The 17,678-nt window shown below is 40.7% G+C and overlaps 1 long non-coding RNA gene across 1 annotated transcript in view; it reads left to right on the top strand.

Moving 5' to 3' along the window:
* LOC138984194 (uncharacterized) overlaps positions 1–10,971 on the top strand; it is a 62,129-nt gene extending 51,158 nt beyond the window's left edge. Inside the window, exons 3-4 of the long non-coding RNA XR_011461459.1 lie at positions 6,861–8,825; positions 10,158–10,971. This is a non-coding gene — a long non-coding RNA (uncharacterized lncRNA). The remainder of the gene's footprint in view (positions 1–6,860; positions 8,826–10,157) is intronic.
* Positions 10,972–17,678: the final 6,707 nt, after the last annotated feature.

The following is a 17,678-nucleotide window of genomic DNA, read 5'->3' as shown; positions in this document are numbered from 1 at the left end:
TGCGGTTATAATTTAACCTTTTTGGCTATGATGCTCACTATCCATACAACTGAAAGCTTTCCTAAGGGTGGTAACTCAGTAGTACATTGTCAACCATTAAAAAACTTAACTGGAAGTAGTTTTCAGGGTAAAAAGAAAGTTTTAAGAAATGTGAACCGAAATCCACAAGGTTTGTTAGGAGAGAGGCGAGAGAAAGACATGTGAGCAGGGCAATCCACAACAGACTACGCCAGTGTCCCGTTAGGGTGCTAGTGACTACGTTCCTGCGTAGCAACAGGCTTCCAGAAGGAAGAGAAATAGAAGTGAGCAGAGTGGGCGTGGGGTACTGAAGGCCAGCTTCTCCCTGGGCCGGTCTCACTTTTGCTCTTGCAACCCTCCTGTTCCCACTCCAATTAAGAGGTATTTCTCTTTACCGAACTTAGTTGAGGAGCAGGAAAATCCAGAGGAAGTTGAAGGATCAAGGAGAATTTGCAGCTCTTGATAAGCCTTCCTCCATACCTTCATAATAGTTCTTTGTACTTATGGGGTCACTTCAAACATGTATATTTTAAAATACAAATTCTGAAATGAAATGGAAAACCTCAATGCCGAGGAGAAGGGGAAATGATTTTGTAGAGCATGGATGAGTGAGTCTTCACATCCCCAGTGCGAGGCCACAGACCTGGGAGGGCTTACCAATAGATGTGCAACAATCATCATGAAACCAAGCAGAACCCCTGTGGGGCCCTCCCAGGTATGCAAGGCTTTCAGTGCACTCCAGTTTCTTTCTTGTAGAGAAAGGGCTTCAGCCTCTTGGACTTTCCCTGAGTTCCAAAGGACTGATTCAAACAATTACTAATTAAGGAAGGGGGGAAATGCAAAAAGAAACAGCAGTGCAGGATAGGGCAGGGTCCGGGTGCCCCCTCTGGGGATATGCATAGCAATCTGATATATATCTCTGAATTCTCCGGCCTCTACCCATGTGGAGGATGGTAACTTCAGTCTGACTGCAAGCACAGGGATCCCAGCGTGATTGGAATCAGAAGGCTGATGACTGGGATTTTTAGAGTATCACCCCATTACCTCACAGCCAGCCAGTCAGAAGAAATTCACACACCCTGCAGCCCTTCTCCCAGATTTTTAAAATAAAAGCTCTTCCCTGAAAAACTGCTGGGGGCGCAGGGAGTTCAGGCTTTTTGAGCACAACCTGCCCATTCTTCTTGGTTGGCCCTTGTGAAAAACATTTCTCTGCTCCAAACTCCAACTTTTAGGTTTGCTTGGCCCTACTGTGCACTGGGCACACAAACTTGAGTTTGACAAAGATAATAATAATAAGGAGGCTGTGGATATAATATCAAAGGAGTTAAGGGGAACTCAAAGTTCCGCTGAGTGTAAGTCTGCTCAGAATAGTAAAAGAGAAGGCTAAAAAAATCAGGACTGCACACAATCTGGGCTTGCAGACCAAAATCTTTTCTGACTTTCTGGAATTTTGTAATGAGCTAGATGGTCTATACAGGCACAGAAACAGGAAAACAGAAGGTCCAGGCAGGATCTCTTATCACAGAATCCTGATAAGAAGAACCTATAGACCATCAATGATGAACATTCTTTAGCCTTCAAGTGAACAAGACCTGGAGAACCCAAGCCAAAGAGAAGAAATGAGCTTAATATTTATGAAGATATCCAGGAAGGGTAAAAACCACAGGTAGTCTAAAGGACTCATTTTACTGGAGAACAATTAACATTATTAAGAAAGTCTTTTGTATTATTATCTCAAATCCTTCCCAATGCAGATTGAACCCACATAGATTTAGGCAATAGTAATTCAAGAAAACAAGTTACAACCTACTATTAAGAAGGAAAAAAATAGAATTAGTGTTTTCTACAGTCATATTTGTTTTCATTACCTGGTTCTCTGCTTATATTTCTAGTTAAGAGAAGGCTTTAAGTGAGAAAAAGGTCTCATAGCTCATTAGTTTCATTTTCTCTCTTGCTCCACTAGCTCTAAGAGGGAAGGGCTTTTGTTTTGTTTTGTTTTGTTTACGACTATCCCCAGAGTCTAGAAATAGTGCCTGACATTTAATAGATATTTAGACATTCAATAAATTTTGAAATAATTAGACTTGCAGTATCATCTATTATCTAATCACAACTCCTTACACTTACACACTATACCCTTATTTCTGAAGACAATCCTCATCAAACATGAACCTTGATGACAGTACTCTCCTTTCTCAAACTTTTCAAAGGATGCACATGGTTTAGGAGAACATCATTATTCCTTAATAAGCTATTCAAGGTACTTGTCTACACACCTGAAACTAACAAAATACTGTAAATTAATTATGGTTGTGATTTAGTCTCTCAGTCATATCTGACTCTTGTGATCCCATGGAATGTAGCCTGCCAGACTCCTCTGTCCATGGGACTCTCCAGGCAAGAATACTGGAGTGGGTAGCGATTCCCTTCTCCAGGGGATCTTCCCCACCCAGATATCGAACCCAGGTCTCCTGCATTGCAGGCAGCCTCCTTATCAACTGAGCCACCAGGGAAACTGACACTTAATAAACATTTAGACATTCAATAAATATTGAAATAATTAGACTTGCAATATCATCTAATCACTCTCCTTGCCTCTTTACACTTACACAATACACCCTTTATTTCAGGTCAGTCGCTCAGTTGTGTCCGACTCTTTGCGACCCCACGAATCGCAGCACGCCAGGCCTCCCTGTCCATCACCAACTCCTGGAGTTCACCCAGACTCACGTCCATCGAGTCAGTGATGCCATCCAGCCATCTCATCCTCTGTCGTCCCCTTCTCCTCCTGCCCCCAATCCCTCCCAGCATCAGGGTCTTTTCCAAAGAGTCAACTCTTCGCATGAGGTGGCCAAAGTACTAGAGTTTCAGCTTTAGCATCATTCCTTCCAAAGAAATCCCAGGGCTGATCTCCTTCAGAATGGACTTATTAAGTGTAAATTAATTATACTTCAATTAAAAATAGGAAAAAAAATAAGCTGTTTTGGAAAGGGCTATATTCTGTATTCTGGAAAGGGCTTATGTCTTCAGATTCACCTGCCAGAGCCTGTGCCTTCTGCATCAGGACTGTGGTTGGCCTGGCTGATGCATTTTCTCTTCCTAGGACACTCCCTTCCCAACTTCCGCTTTCTCTTGGCAAACTCTTACTTATCCCTTAAGATTCAGAATGAATGTCACTCCTTCTGGGAAGTCTTCTCAGACTAACCCTAAATCTGGTTGCTTACTTTGGCACACAATGCTACAAAAATGCTTCTATCAACATGTTTAAAATATACTGGATTATGAACTTACATGTTTGTGTTTTCTACTACTGCGTTCTCTATAATTACTTTTAGGTTAGGTACTGTGGCTTAGTCATTTCTCTATCCCCAGTGCCAGATAGCATGTTTGTTGCAAAATCAACACAATATTTGGGGATAGGAACACTGAAAAGGTTCTGAGGCATTGGTGACATTTTAAAAAATATTTTAAATTAAATGTTTATTTTGGTTTGTAAGTCAACGTTATTTTTAAATAACGTTGATGATCACTAAAAGTTTCATCTATTAAGTACTACATGACACAGTCTGTCTTCATTATTTAGCTTTCTTTTTTTTATTGTGGTAAAATACATATAAGATGAAATTTACCCTATTAATCATTTTTAAGTATAAAATTCAGTGGCAGTAGTTGCATTCACAATTCTGTACAACCATCATTATTTTCTCATTTCCAGAACTTTTCTATCGTCCCAAACAGAAATGCTATACCAATTAAACAACCTCCCATTTCTCCTGGCCCTAGCCCCTGACAACCTCTACGCTGCTTACTGTTTTGATGGGCCACTCTAGGTACCTCATATAAATGAAATTATACAATATTTGTTCTTTCGTGTTTGGTTTATTCACTTTAGCAAAACAGTTTTAAGGTTCATGCATGTTGTAACATGTATCAGAATTTCATTCCTTTTTAAGGCTGAATTATAATCCATTGTATGGATATATCATATTTGGTTTATCTAATTCATCTACTGATAGATATTTGTGTTATTTCCACCGCTATTGTGACTAGTACTACTGTACAAGTATCTGTTTGAATTTCTGCTTTCAATACTTTGGGACATACACATTAGAGTGGAATTGATGGATCATAAGGTGACTCTGTGTTTAACTTTTTGAGGAACTACCAAACTGTTTTTTGCATTGGCTACAACATGCACATTCCCATCAAAAATGTACAAGGCTTCCAATTCTTAGGAGGCCTCACTACCGCTTGTTAGTTTCCATTTTTAATAATGGCTGTTCTAATGGTATGACTTGCGGCATGTTGATGGCATTAAAATTTGTTTTTTGCTATATTTATATTTTCAATTTTGAGAATGAAATTTGAGTGATAAATTCCTATGCTTAAATTTTGAAAAATTAGAAACACTGTTATTTATAAAATCCACATGTCCCTCAGCTTAGGTAGGAAAATGCTCAGTTGTGTCCAACTCTTTGAGACCCCATAGACTGTAGCCCACCAGACTCCTCTGTCCGTGGAATTCTCTGGGCAAGAATACTGGAGTGGGTTGCCATTTCCTTCTCCAGGGGATGTTCCCAACCCTGGGATCAAACCCTGGTCTCCTGGACAGCAAGCAGATTCTTTACCATATGAGCCACCAGCTTAGGTATAGTTTTACAAAAAGTAGAGATACACACACATATATATATACATATATATACACATATTATATGTATATACACATATAAGTAAAAAGTAGGAGGGAAAATGATTCTCATTTTCTGTCACTCAGCAATTTCCTGAGTTAATAACCTTTACAATGCAGTCTGTAAGTGCTTCTGAAAACATATTTAATTGACAATTGTATGAAGCAGGACTGTTCTAGTAATAATCTCCAGTGAAACTTATTCCATATTTTTGCATTAGTTTGAGCATTTTTATGATTTTAAGGATGGAAAAAAGCTTACAGAAAACCACACATATGCAAATAGTGAATATGAAAATATGCACAGGAAATATTGCTTATTTTTATGAATTTTTTATAGCACATTAAAGAAAAACCAATGTTTTTGCAGTATTAAAGTTCACAATTTCAGCAATCTATTAAGGCCTCTAGAAGAACATTAGTTACGGCAGGGAACTCCAGCACTTTAGAGAGTTGCCAATGGAAAAAGGTTTCTCTCTCACAGACTTAACTGAGAGAAGCGTTTAACAGGAGGCAATTTTATAATGTGACTACAATACTCTCTGAAGGCAATCACACACTCAGAATTGGTTGATTTATAGGAACTTGGCCTTAGTGTCCTAAAATGAGTCTTTGACAGACAGCAGTATTTTTATGAGACAAAAGGTAGGAAGGTGATCATCCCTGACACTCTGTGCTAGTACCATATAAGTACCACTGGCAGTTGTAAGATTTTGTGAACTTTGTCATATGGTTACCTAGCAAAATTCTTATCATGACCCTATGAAGTAGGCATTGCTGGGTCTAATACCTCCAATACCTCCATTTGTGGGCAGCAGACCCTGAGGCCAAGAGTAATATCTTTCCCTAGTTCACAGAGCAAGTCAGCAGATGAGTTGGGCAATGTGTATTAGTAGAAGATGCATGAGCTTTGGAGAGAGACAGTCAAGTTCAAATCCTGGCTCTGGCACTCTATAGTTGTTTTCTTGGAAGTCTCCTCAAATTCTTTAAGTCTTAGGTTCATGTCTTATAAAATGAGATTAATAATATCTATCTATCTCACTGCACTGTTTCGAGAATAAATATTTAATAATGGGAAAGAGTTTTAGCAAACTCTGGGAGATAGTGAAGAACAGGGAAGCCTGGCATGCTGCAGTCCATGTGGTCACAAAGAGTTGGACACAACTGAGCGACTGAACAACAACAACCAGTATTCTTGCCTGAGAAATCCCATGGACAGAGGAGCCTGGCATGCTCCAGTCTATGGGATTTCAAAGAACCGGGCACAATGGCTGAACAACAACAGGAATTATTCTGTTACATTTCTCCCAGCCACGCCCATGTAAGATATCAGTAATCAATCATAGCACACTTTCACACAAAGCTGGGGCAACCTAAGAATCTTTCTCAAGCTAATATGGTGGGCAGCTATACCAGCTGAACAGGGTAGGCAGCAGAGGTGGGACTTCTTTGTCACCCTGCTCCTCAGAGCTGCACTCACTGCTCTTTGCTTTCACACTCTCTGTCCCTCGGGAATGTTCTTTATCAGCTTATATGAAAAGTCAAGACATTTTGTAGCTGGGTCCATTTGCTTAGAAAGTCCTCGTCCTCTTTCCCCTCTTCTGTCGATTCTAAGCTAATCTATCCCCATCTGCCTGTGACACTATCCTTGAGTGTGCAAGAGGCAAACAGAGGAGGAGAGGTTATTTACATGGAGGAGGAGTGTGGGATAAGAAAAAAATATCCAGACCAACATGGGTCTTTGCTATTGTTTTTCCTAATTTTTTGGTTGTATTGACCTTTTTGAGATTTGTCTGGTAACAGTACAGGTATACCTTGTTGTATTGTACTTCACAGACACTGTGGGTTTTTTGTTTTTTTAACAAAAATTGAAGGTTTGTTGCAACCCTTTGTTGAGAAAGTCTATTTTTCCAACCATATTTGCTCACTTTGTCTCTGTGTCACATTTTGGTAATTCTTGCAATACTTTAAGCTTTTTCATTATTACTGTATCTGTTGTGGTGATCTGTGCTCAGTGATCTTTGATGTTATTTTTATAATTGTTTGGGGACACCAGAAACCTCACTCATATAAGCTAGAAAACTAGCTTAATAAATGTGTGTGTTTTGAGTGCTCCACTAACTGGCTGTTTCCTTATCTTGTTCCCTCTCTTCAGGTCTGCTTAATCTCTGAGACACAACGAAGTTGAAATTAGGCTGATTATTAATCCTACAATAGCCTCTATGTAGTCAAATGAAAGGATAGTCACATGTCTCTCTCAAAGGATAGAGATGATTAAGCTTAGTGAGGAAGACATGTCTAAGCTGAGACAGGCCAAAATGTAGGTCTTTCCCACCAAACAGTTAGCCAAGTTGTGAATGCAAAGGGAAAATTCTTGAAGGGAATTAAAAGTGCTACTCATAAAAAACACATAAAAAAAATCAACACATAAGAAAAATAAGAAAGTGAACATTGCTGATACGGAGAAAATTTTGGTGCTGGATAGAAGATCAAACCAGCCACAATATTTCCTATGCCAGAGACTAATCCAGAGCAAAGCTCTAACTCTCTTTAATTAAATGAAGACTGAGAAAGATGAGGCAGCTGCAGAAGAAAAATTTGAAGCTAGCAGAGCTTGGTTCAAGAGATTGAAGGAAAGAAGCCATCTCTATAACATAAAATTGCAAGGTGTGGTAGCAAGTGGTGATGCAGAAGTTGCAGCAAGTTATCCAGAAGCTCTTATTAGAATAATTCATGAAGGTGCTTTCATGAATCAACAATAGATTTTCAATGTAGATGAAACAGGCTTCTATTGGGAAAAGTGCCATCTAGGACTTTCATAGCTAGAGAGGAGGAGTCAATACCTCGTTTCAATGCTTCAAAAAACAGGCTCCCTTTTGTTAGGTGCTAGTGAAGTTGGTGACTTTAAGTTGGAGCCAATGACTTCCCTGGTGGCTCAGATAGTAAAGTGCCTGCCTGCAATGCAGACAATCCAGGTTCAATCCCTAGGTCAGGAAGATCTCCTGGAGAAGGAAATGGCAATCCACTCCAGTATTCTTGCCTGGAAAATCCCATGGACGGAGAAACCTGGTAGGCTACAGTCCATGGGGTCGCAAAGAGTCAGACATGACTGAGTGACTTTAATTTCACTTTAATGATTATTTGCCATTCTGAAAATTCTAGGGCCTTTAAGAATTATGCTACATCTACTCTGCCTGTGCTCTATAAATGCAAAAACAAAGCCTGGATGACAGCACCTCGACTGACAGCATAGCTTACTGAATATTTTAAGCCCACTGTTGAGACCTGCTGCTCAGAAAAAAGATTCCTTTCAAAATATGACTGCTCACTGGCAATGTACCTGGTGACCCAAGAGCTCTGAGGGAGATGTACAAGGAGAGTAATACTGTTTTCAGGCCTGCTAATACAACATTCATTTTGCAGCCCAAGGATCAGGGAGTAACTTAGACTTTTAAGTCTTATTATATACAAAATACGTTTTATAGGGCTATTGCTGCCATAGACAAAAATTCCTCTGATGGATTGGACCAAAGTCAGCTGAAACCTCCTGGAAAGGATTCATCATTCTAGATGCCATTGAGAACACTCATGATTCATAGGAAGAGATCAAAATATCAACATTAACAGGAGTTTGGAAGAAGTTGACTTCTACCCTCATGGATGACTTTGAGAGGTTTAAGACTTCAGTGGAAGAAGTCACTGCAGAGGTGGAAATAACAAGAGAATTAGAATTAGAAGCGGAGCCTGAAGATGTGACTTCATTGTTGCAATCTCATGATAATACTTACATAGATGACTTTTCTGGAGATGAAATCTACTCCTGGTGAAGATGCTGTGAAGATTATTGAAATTACAACAAAGGATTTAGAACATTGCATAAACTTAGCTGATAAAGCAGAGGCAGTGTTTGTAAGAATTGACTCCGATTCTATTAACAAAAGAAGTTCTGCTGTGGGTAAAATGCTATCAAACAGGTTTGTATACTATGGAGAAATGATCCGTGAAAGGAAGAGTCAATTTCTGAGGCAAACTTCAATGTTGTCTATTTTTAAAAACGATCACAGCCACCCCAAACTTCAGCAACCACCACCCTGATCAGCCAGCAACAATCAACATCAAGGTAAGACATTTCACTAGCAAGAAGATTACAACTCAGCGAAGGTTCAGATTATATGGATAGCACTTTTTAGCAATAAAATATTTTTAATTAAGGCATGTGCATTGTTTCTTTAAATAGAAGGCTGTTGACTGCTTAATAGACTATAGTGTAAACGTAACTTTTACATGTATTGGGAAACAAAAAAAAATCTATGTCTTGCTTTATTGCAATATTTACTTTATTGCACTTGCCTAAAAATCTCTGAGGTATGCCTGTATTCACTGAAGTAGTCACATCCTGCAATCTGAAGGTTAGCTGTTATGTAAGCATTTGCAGAAAGAAAAATAGAGGCACTGCTCTGTTCAAGGTCACCCCATGAGACATAAATGAAAGTGGCAGACAGCTTGAGGTTGTCACCCTTGATGAATCTGAGGTTATAAAAATGAATTCTTGCATTTTAACCTCTGTGTAATTTTTTGAAGTCAACTCTTCTTGTATTCTTTAATCTCATGATCAAAGAATGCAGCTTTTCAAAAATATTTCAGGATTGAAATTTCATTTTCCCTGAGTTAAACTGGGAAGAAAGCAGGAGTTCTTATTTGCCCTAATGGTAAACAAAGAAAATGTTATTCCTCCAGTCTCTTGGGCTCAAATGTGGCTGAAAGGATTTCGCTTCAGTTGGGAAACAAAACAAGAATAGCTATCCCATTAGGTTTACCAAATACTTGTTAGCAATTGGCTTAAAAGCTTCCTTTGGAAATCTTCTTGACTTAGAGTCGGTGTTCAGATGGTGAAGAGATTTCTTATTCCACCCTTAAACAGTGCTTCGTCATCATCAAATTCACAACCCTGCTTTGTCTCCAAGATTCATTTGTCACCAAGACTTGTCCTGGACCACATTTCCTTCAGTGATTCCTTTATAAAACAGATGGAAAATGAATAGAATATTGTCACAAAGTCTAGACATAACTAATCAGGTCTATTTCCTAATACCAATATGTTAGGGTGTGGAATAGTGGAGACAGAATGTACTATCTTGTAAGCTCTCAATAAGTGGTTATAGATGTGGGCTACTTGAGCTAGTACCCAGGACAACATATGTCATTTGAGGGTCTCAGTGGACTCACAGTAACAGAAGACCTTAAAGAGTCCCTCACAATCCTGAGACCACCCACTGGGCTGCAGAACCTAATCTAAGCAGTTCCTTTTTGACTACCATTTGGCTCTTGCTCTGCAAAGAACAAATCAATCTAGGGTAAGTAGGATGTTTTAAAAGCTTCATTTTTGTTTCTTAAATGTCTTTGTGAGTTGAAGGAACATTTAAAAATAAAAACGACATTTGTTTCTCAACAGTCACAGTTCAAATGGCATGTACAAGTCTCCCTGCGGTCATTTTTAAAACTTGAAAAGCTTTTCATGTTGCCTTTTAAACAGAGAAGCAATTTGAACATGAAGGAAAGCATTTAGCATTCCAAAATAGTGAGCGTGAGTGTCAGCCCTTCCGGAGCGCTATCAAGTAACTTTGGTCTGCAGGACTGAAGAGTCATTTCTGTGGACACGGCTTACACTAGAAGATCCACTTTACAGATGCGCATCAATTCTCATTATCATTGGAATGGACTCTGGGGAAAATTAGGAGAGACGAATTTATCTTCAGCATTTTCTGCACTGCGGCACAACGGGAAAGAACATGGCCTTCAGACAGACGCAGACTTCCATCCCAGCTCCACCAGTGACCAGCTGAGGGACGCTGGGCACTTATTCTAGCCCCTTGAACCTTGACTTCCACAGAGTTAGCAGAATTACGACACCTACTTTGCAATCCTTATGTTCGATAAGATACAGGACATGGAACGATACCAGCACAGGAACGGTTCGCAGTGGGCGTTCATTCTTTCCCCCGATCTCCGCCCCCGCCCCTCGCTCACCTCCGCAGTACTGAGATCTCCACTCATGGCAGCCCTGCCCAGCGTTACGTAGCTGACTGTATTTTAGGGTGGCATTCCCCATTAAAATTTACGTGCACTGTGATTTAATTGTGTCCTCGGGTCCCTGCCGTTTCTGCCAGATAGGCTCACCACTGTGATATCCTTACATACAAGTCAAGGTTTATTAAAATGGGTGCCAGTGGTTAACCTCTTACTCCTCCCAAAATAAGAGTAATATTTAGCCCAGAACTTTCAGAAAAATAATGTCTGAATCCAAAGCCCATAATGGGTGGAGGGGTGGTGGGTGGGGTTCAGTCGAAGCTGGAGGTTAGTTTAAGAATATGTGTGTATGGAGACATTTTTCAGTTTTCACCCTTCAGAGCATACCCACAAGTACCTCCCTTCTGCTTCAACATACCTAAAAGTAGATGCATAAGACTAGTGACCAAGTGTTGGCAATGCATATTCATGAGGTCTCTCTGACCCTAGCCCGTAGTTTATACTCTTGAAGTTAGAATACTAAGGTCTCACCCAGAGGTTCAACCCCACCTAGGACTCAGGAACATTCATGATTTCTAGCAAGGCCTGGAAAGGACATTTCTCTTGACAAGCTCTCAGGCTCTGCAGCCTTCTGGCCCTTATGACAGCAGTTGGCCCTGCTCTGGCCTTAACGACAGCTTCCACTGCTGGCCTTTTCCTTGGCTCTTCTATCACCAAGCTCTGCCTTGCTCTTCACTTTCAGGAACTGACTCCCTGTACGGTGGCTCCATGATGACCTCAGATCCTCCCTGCCTGATATTCCAGTTTCTTCAAAGCCATCAATCTGCCTTCCTCCTGGGCCAGCCTGCCCCACTTCCTGTTCTCTTAGGACCTAAGATTCTGTCCCTGGCTTCTACCCTCCTATAAAGAGCACACTGGGTTTGGGAAATTATTGCATAACCAATGTCTGTGAAACTATAGGCTTGGAAAATACAAATAAATGGTACCCTGTTCTTTTTTTTTTAATTTAATTTTATTTAACTTTACAATATTGTATTGGTTTTGTCATATATCAAAATGAATCTGCCACAGGTATACATGTGTTCCCCATCCCGAACCCTCCTCCCTCCTCCCTCCCCATACCATCCCTCTGGGTCGTCCCAGTGCATCAGCCCCAAGCATCCAGTATCGTGCATCGAACCTGGACTGGTGACTCATTTCATATATGATATTATACATATTTCAATGCCATTCTCCCAAATCATCCCACCCTCTCCCTCTCCCACAGAGTCCAAAAGACTCTTCTACACATCAGTGTCTCTTTTGCTGTCTCGTATACAGGGTTATTGTTATGATCTTTCTAAATTCCATATATATGCATTAGTATACTGTATTGGTGTTTTTCTTTCTGGCTTACTTCACTCTGTATAATAGGCTCCAGTTTCATCCACCTCATTAGAACTGATTCAAATGTATTCCTTTTAATGGCTGAGTAATACTCCATTGTGTATATGTACCACAGCTTTCTTAGCCATTCATCTGCTGATGGACATCTAGGTTGCTTCCATGTCCTGGCTATTATACACAGTGCTGCGATGAACATTGGGGTACACGTGTCTCTTTCCCTTCTGGTTTCCTCAGTGTGTATGCCGAGCAGTGGGATTGCTGGGTCATAAGGCAGTTCTATTTCCAGTTTTTTAAGGAATCTCCACACTGTTCTCCATAGTGGCTGTACTAGTTTGCATTCCCACCAACAGTGTAAGAGGGTTCCCTTTTCTCCACACCCTCTCCAGCATTTATTGCTTGTAGACTTTTGGATCGCAGCCATTCTGACCGGCGTGAAATGGTACCTCATAGTGGTTTTGATTTGCATTTCTCTGATAATGAGTGATGTTGAGCATCTTTTCGTGTTTGTTAGCCATCTGTATGTCTTCTTTGGAGGAATGTCTATTTAGTTCTTTGGCCCATTTTTTGATTGGGTCATTTATTTTTCAGGAATTGAGCTGTAGGAGTTGCCTGTATATTTTTGAGATTAGTTGTTTGTCTGTTGCTTCATTTGTTATTATTTTCTCCCATTCTGAAGGCTGTCTTTTCACCTTGCTTATAGTTTCCTTTGTTGTGCAGAAGCTTTTAATTTTAATTAGGTCCCATTTGTTTATTTTTGCTTTTATTTCCAATATTCTGGGAGGTGGGTCATAGAGGATCCTGCTGTGATGTATGTCAGAGAGTGTTTTGCCTATGTTCTTCTCTAGGAGTTTTATAGGTACCCTGTTCTAATAGAAAAATGTACACTGAAGATTGGAAGGCAGCTAATGGTGAAAAGCATTAGCACTGATGTCAGACAGACTTGGGGCTGAATTAGGCACAGCCCTACTGGTCTCAGTGATTTATTTACATTCCCTGCTCTGGTTCCCTCATCTCAAAAATTGGACTAACAATATTTATCTCAGAGAGTTGCTGCAAGGATAAAAATCACAAAATGGATATAAAATCAGTTCAGTCACTCAGTCATATCTAACTCTTTGCCACCCCATGGACTGCAGCACACTAGGCTTCCCTGTCCATCACCAACTCCCAGAGCTTGCTCAAACTCATGTCCCTTGAGTTGGTGATGCCATCCAACCATCTCATCTTCTGTCATCCCCTTCTCCTCCCAGATAGCTCAGTTGGTAAAGTATCTGCCTGCAATGCAGGAGACCCTGGTTCAACTCCTGGGTTGGGAAGATCCACTGGAGAAGGGAAAGGCTACCCACTCCAGTATTCTGGCCTGGAGAATTCCATGGACTATAACCCATGGGATTGCAAAGAGTTGGACACGACTGAGTGACTTTCACATGCATATAAAATAATTAGCACAATGCCAGACACAGAGTAAATGCTCAAGAAAACGCAGATAATTTTATAAGCATTATCATAATGACTATTGAATAAGAGGTATGCATGAACGCAAGAGAGGAGATTTCTGCCTGTGGACTTCAACTCATCCAAAAATGGAGAGGCAAAGATAACATGGGTTATATTCTTAAATAACCATAGTCTCTGAAGTTTGAGAGAAAAATTGGGAAATGAGTTGTCACACCAACAGACAGCTGTGGTACACACAAGGGGGCCTGCCTCCCAGCCAAGGAAGACACTTTCTGAAAAATTGGCAAGGCAATAAGATTAGAGCCAGGGATAAAGGTTTTGCTTTGGGATGAACCCAAAACACAGAATAGAACTTTAAGCTATTTAAAAATGGCTGTCAAACATTTTAGCTTAATTTTCAGCTGTATTTTGGAAGACCACATCATAAGCTTCCAGAATATAAGTCATTAGGTACTTCTAATCTCAGATATAAAACTATACATTTTGCCCATGAAGCATCAATCATGTTTTAAATTTCCTATATTTTATGATACATTGCTATCTTGGAGCTTTGCAGATCTGGGGACAGAATTGCTCCTCTCAAGGTTAACTGATTCCTAGAGATGGCTAACAGCTTGCCCGTGGGCATGCCTTTCATATACAACCAATGAATCCCAAATCCATACCCCCACCTGCTTCCTTTTACTGGTCCCTGCTCTTGAGGATAGGATCCCTCTGCTCTAAACCACTCCAGGATTCAGGTACCTGATAGGTAGACTCCCCCAATATCTTAGCGTCTGCTGAAATCACTCAAATTACCCAGTCCTAAGCTCAGCTGCTTAGCCTGCTTGCCCATTCCTTCTTGCAACCACCACAATAAAGTTTTGTGTCCAATCTTTTCCTCACTCTTCTGCCTCCTAACCAGACTTGGTGTTCCCCAAGTAGCTCTGTGTATTGACATTTGCCCTTTCCTCTTGAGAACTGTGAGTAACAAACTCTTATCTTTTTGGTGGCAGTTGTCTCCTGAGCTGTTGGTCTCACCATCCTTGCATAACAACAAAGTCCCAGGTACATTTTTAAACAACCCAAAGCAAGGGAAATCTGTATTCAGAAGTCTCCAGATTCTGGCTCCATCAGCTTGGTCATTTGTATCTCATGCATAGCCTCAGTTTCCTCCCTTATAAAAGTAAAATAGCAGTTTTATCTCACAGAGCCACGGGGAAGATTTATACACATGAAAAGTCCATCACTGTTAATGCTTAACTAATGTTTGTCCCTGCATTTGTTCACTCACCAGATCATTCTTTACCATCCACCTGTAACCTATAAATGCTATTCAATTATCACTTAGTTTGTGCTAGTCAATTATGAGTAAATTCTAATGTCTTTCCACATGTCTATAGCCGCTGCTGCTGCTGCTAAGTCGCTTCAGTTGTGTCCGATTCTGTGTGACCCCATAGACAACAGCCCACCAGGCTCCCCCGTCCCTGGGATTCTCCAGGCAAGAACACTGGAGTGGGTTGCCATTTCCATCTCCAATGCATGAAAGTGAAAAGTGAAAGTGAAGTCTCTCAGTCGTGTCCCACTCTTAGCAACCCCATGGACCGCAGCTTACCAGGCTCCTCTGTCCATGGGATTTTCCAGGCTATAGCTGCTAAGCACCATCATAAAAATCTCACTCTTTTCACTGTGTGTGATCTCATTGGGTCTCCTTCCCTTGGGTGCTTTGCTTGATTTCTGCTGCAGTTGCTTGAAAGCAACGCAGGTTTGGAAAAGGCCAGTCTCCCCAGTTCTGCTGGACTCTATCAATCTTATCAAGCAATTCTGTCTGCAAAAGGAGAGTCAAAAACCCTTCTGCCAGGCAGCTAAAGAAATCACGGCAGATAATTAGTAAAATAAACATCTAGTACAAAAATAAATAGCAGATAATTAGTAAAATAAACATCTAGTGGCTGGCAAACTAGTACAGCCACTATAGAGAACAGTGTGGAGATTCCTTAAAAAACTGGAAATAGAACTGTCTTATGATCCAGCAATCCCACTGCTGGGCATACACACTAAGGAAACCAGAAGGGAAAGAGACACGTGTACCCCAATGTTCATCGCAGCACTGTTTATAATAGCCAGGACATGGAAGCAACCTAGATGTCCATCTGCAGATGAATGGCTAAGAAAGCTGTGGTACATATACACAATGGAGTATTACTCAGCCATTAAAAGGAATACATTTGAATCAGTTCTAATGAGGTGGATGAAACTGGAGCCTATTATACAGAGTGAAGTAAGCCAGAAGGAAAAACACCAATACAGTATACTAACGCATATATATGGAATTTAGAAAGATGGTAACGATAACCCTGTATACGAGACAGCAAAAGAGACACTGATGTGTAGAAGAGTCTTTTGGACTCTGTGGGAGAGGGAGAGGGTGGGAAGATTTGGGAGAATGGTATTGAAACATGTGAAATGTCATGTATGAAACGAGATGCCAGTCCAGGTTCAATGCACAATGCTGGATGCTTGGGGCTGGTGCACTGGGACGACCCAGAGGGATGGTATGGGGAGGGAGGAGGGAGGAGGGTTCAGGAAAATTTTAATTAAAAAAATTAAAAAAAAAAAAAAAAAAACATCCATAAAAAAAAAAAATATTCATACCGTTTTGACCCAGTGATTCCACTCCTCAGCATCTATTCCACATTAAATGTTGTGTGCTGTGCTAAGTCACTTCAGTCATATCTAATTCTTTGTGACCCTATGGACAGTAGCCTGCCAGGCTCCTCTGTCCATGAGATTCTTCAGGTGTGAATACTGGAGTGGATTACCATGCCCTCCTTTAGGGGATCTCCTGACCCAGGGATTGAACCTGTATCTCTTGCATCTCCTGCATTGGCAGGCGTGTTCTCTACCATTAGCACCACCTGGGGAGCCCTAAACATTGTAACACATACATAAATTAATGTATATATTCACTGTAACACTGTCAGCAATCTATAGGAAAATGACTGAATGAATAAAGGATGCCCACAGAAAAATATGCTTTGCAAGGAAATTGTTGGCTTAGGAGAGATCCATGATATGTGATTAAATGAAGAAATAATAATAATACAGTGAAAATTAAAAAAAAAAAAAAAAAGAAAGAAATCACGGCAGATAATTAGTAAAATAAACATCTGAAAGCTGCAGATCATTTGTACTGCACTCTAAGCATTGTGGGTGTTTTATCGCCTACACTCTTCTCATTAGAGAACAGGGGCTGATAAATGCTAAAGTAGAAAGAGAGTTCCTGAAATCAGAGAGCCAATGTCCTCACTGGACTGATATGTCCATGAGGATCAATAGAAAGAAGGAAAATGATCAGAGAAACTGAGTGTGGCAGAGCTTCCCCTTGGGGCCAAGTTTGAGACAGATGGCAAATGAGGCAACCTTAAGGGAGAGAGACAGTCCTGCATTTTTACTTGTATCCTGAGGAACAAGACCAAGGAGAACATGGAGAACTTGCCAAGAATTGTGCAAAAGGAGCTGGTCCCAACCACAGGGACCAGCTGGGAGTCCCTGGGAGTCACACTGGGAGATGGTGGCCATGCGGTGCCAAGACCCGCTCATGGCCTCAGAAGTCCTGCCCATGAGTGAGGATCCTCTGTCTACATCATGGCCAATTCCACTGCATTCATGTAGTGGTCATTTGAAATACCGTTTTCAAAGAATTCTAAACTCCGAACAGCTATATGAAAGGGGTTATTATCGATGACAGAATTATTGTGCTTCCATTTCCTGCTTGAAGAGTATGCACAAATATTTTAAAGTGCAGAGGTATGGAAACAGAGGAGGTACCATTCCTGGTTTTGCTACTTGCCTTCTGTGTGAACTTGAGCAAGCCGCCTGATTTCTTGATCCCCAGCTTCTTCCTGCAAAATAAATAAAATATAGGGCCTACCCCACTGGGTTGTTGTAAGAGTTAGAGAAGATTTGCATATAAGTCTCTCAGCACGGGGCCTGATGCATAGTAAGTGAAAGTGAAGTGAAAGTCGCTCAGTTGTGTATGACTCTTTGCTAGTTACAGTCCAATGGAATTCTCCAGGCCAGAATACTGGTGTGGGTAGCCTTTCCCTTCTCCAGGGAATCT

The sequence above is a fragment of the Bos mutus genome, chromosome 20, assembly GCF_027580195.1.
Source record: "Bos mutus isolate GX-2022 chromosome 20, NWIPB_WYAK_1.1, whole genome shotgun sequence".
In the NCBI taxonomy this organism is placed as follows: Eukaryota; Metazoa; Chordata; class Mammalia; order Artiodactyla; family Bovidae; genus Bos; species Bos mutus.
This window is presented reverse-complemented; position numbering and strand designations above follow the sequence as displayed.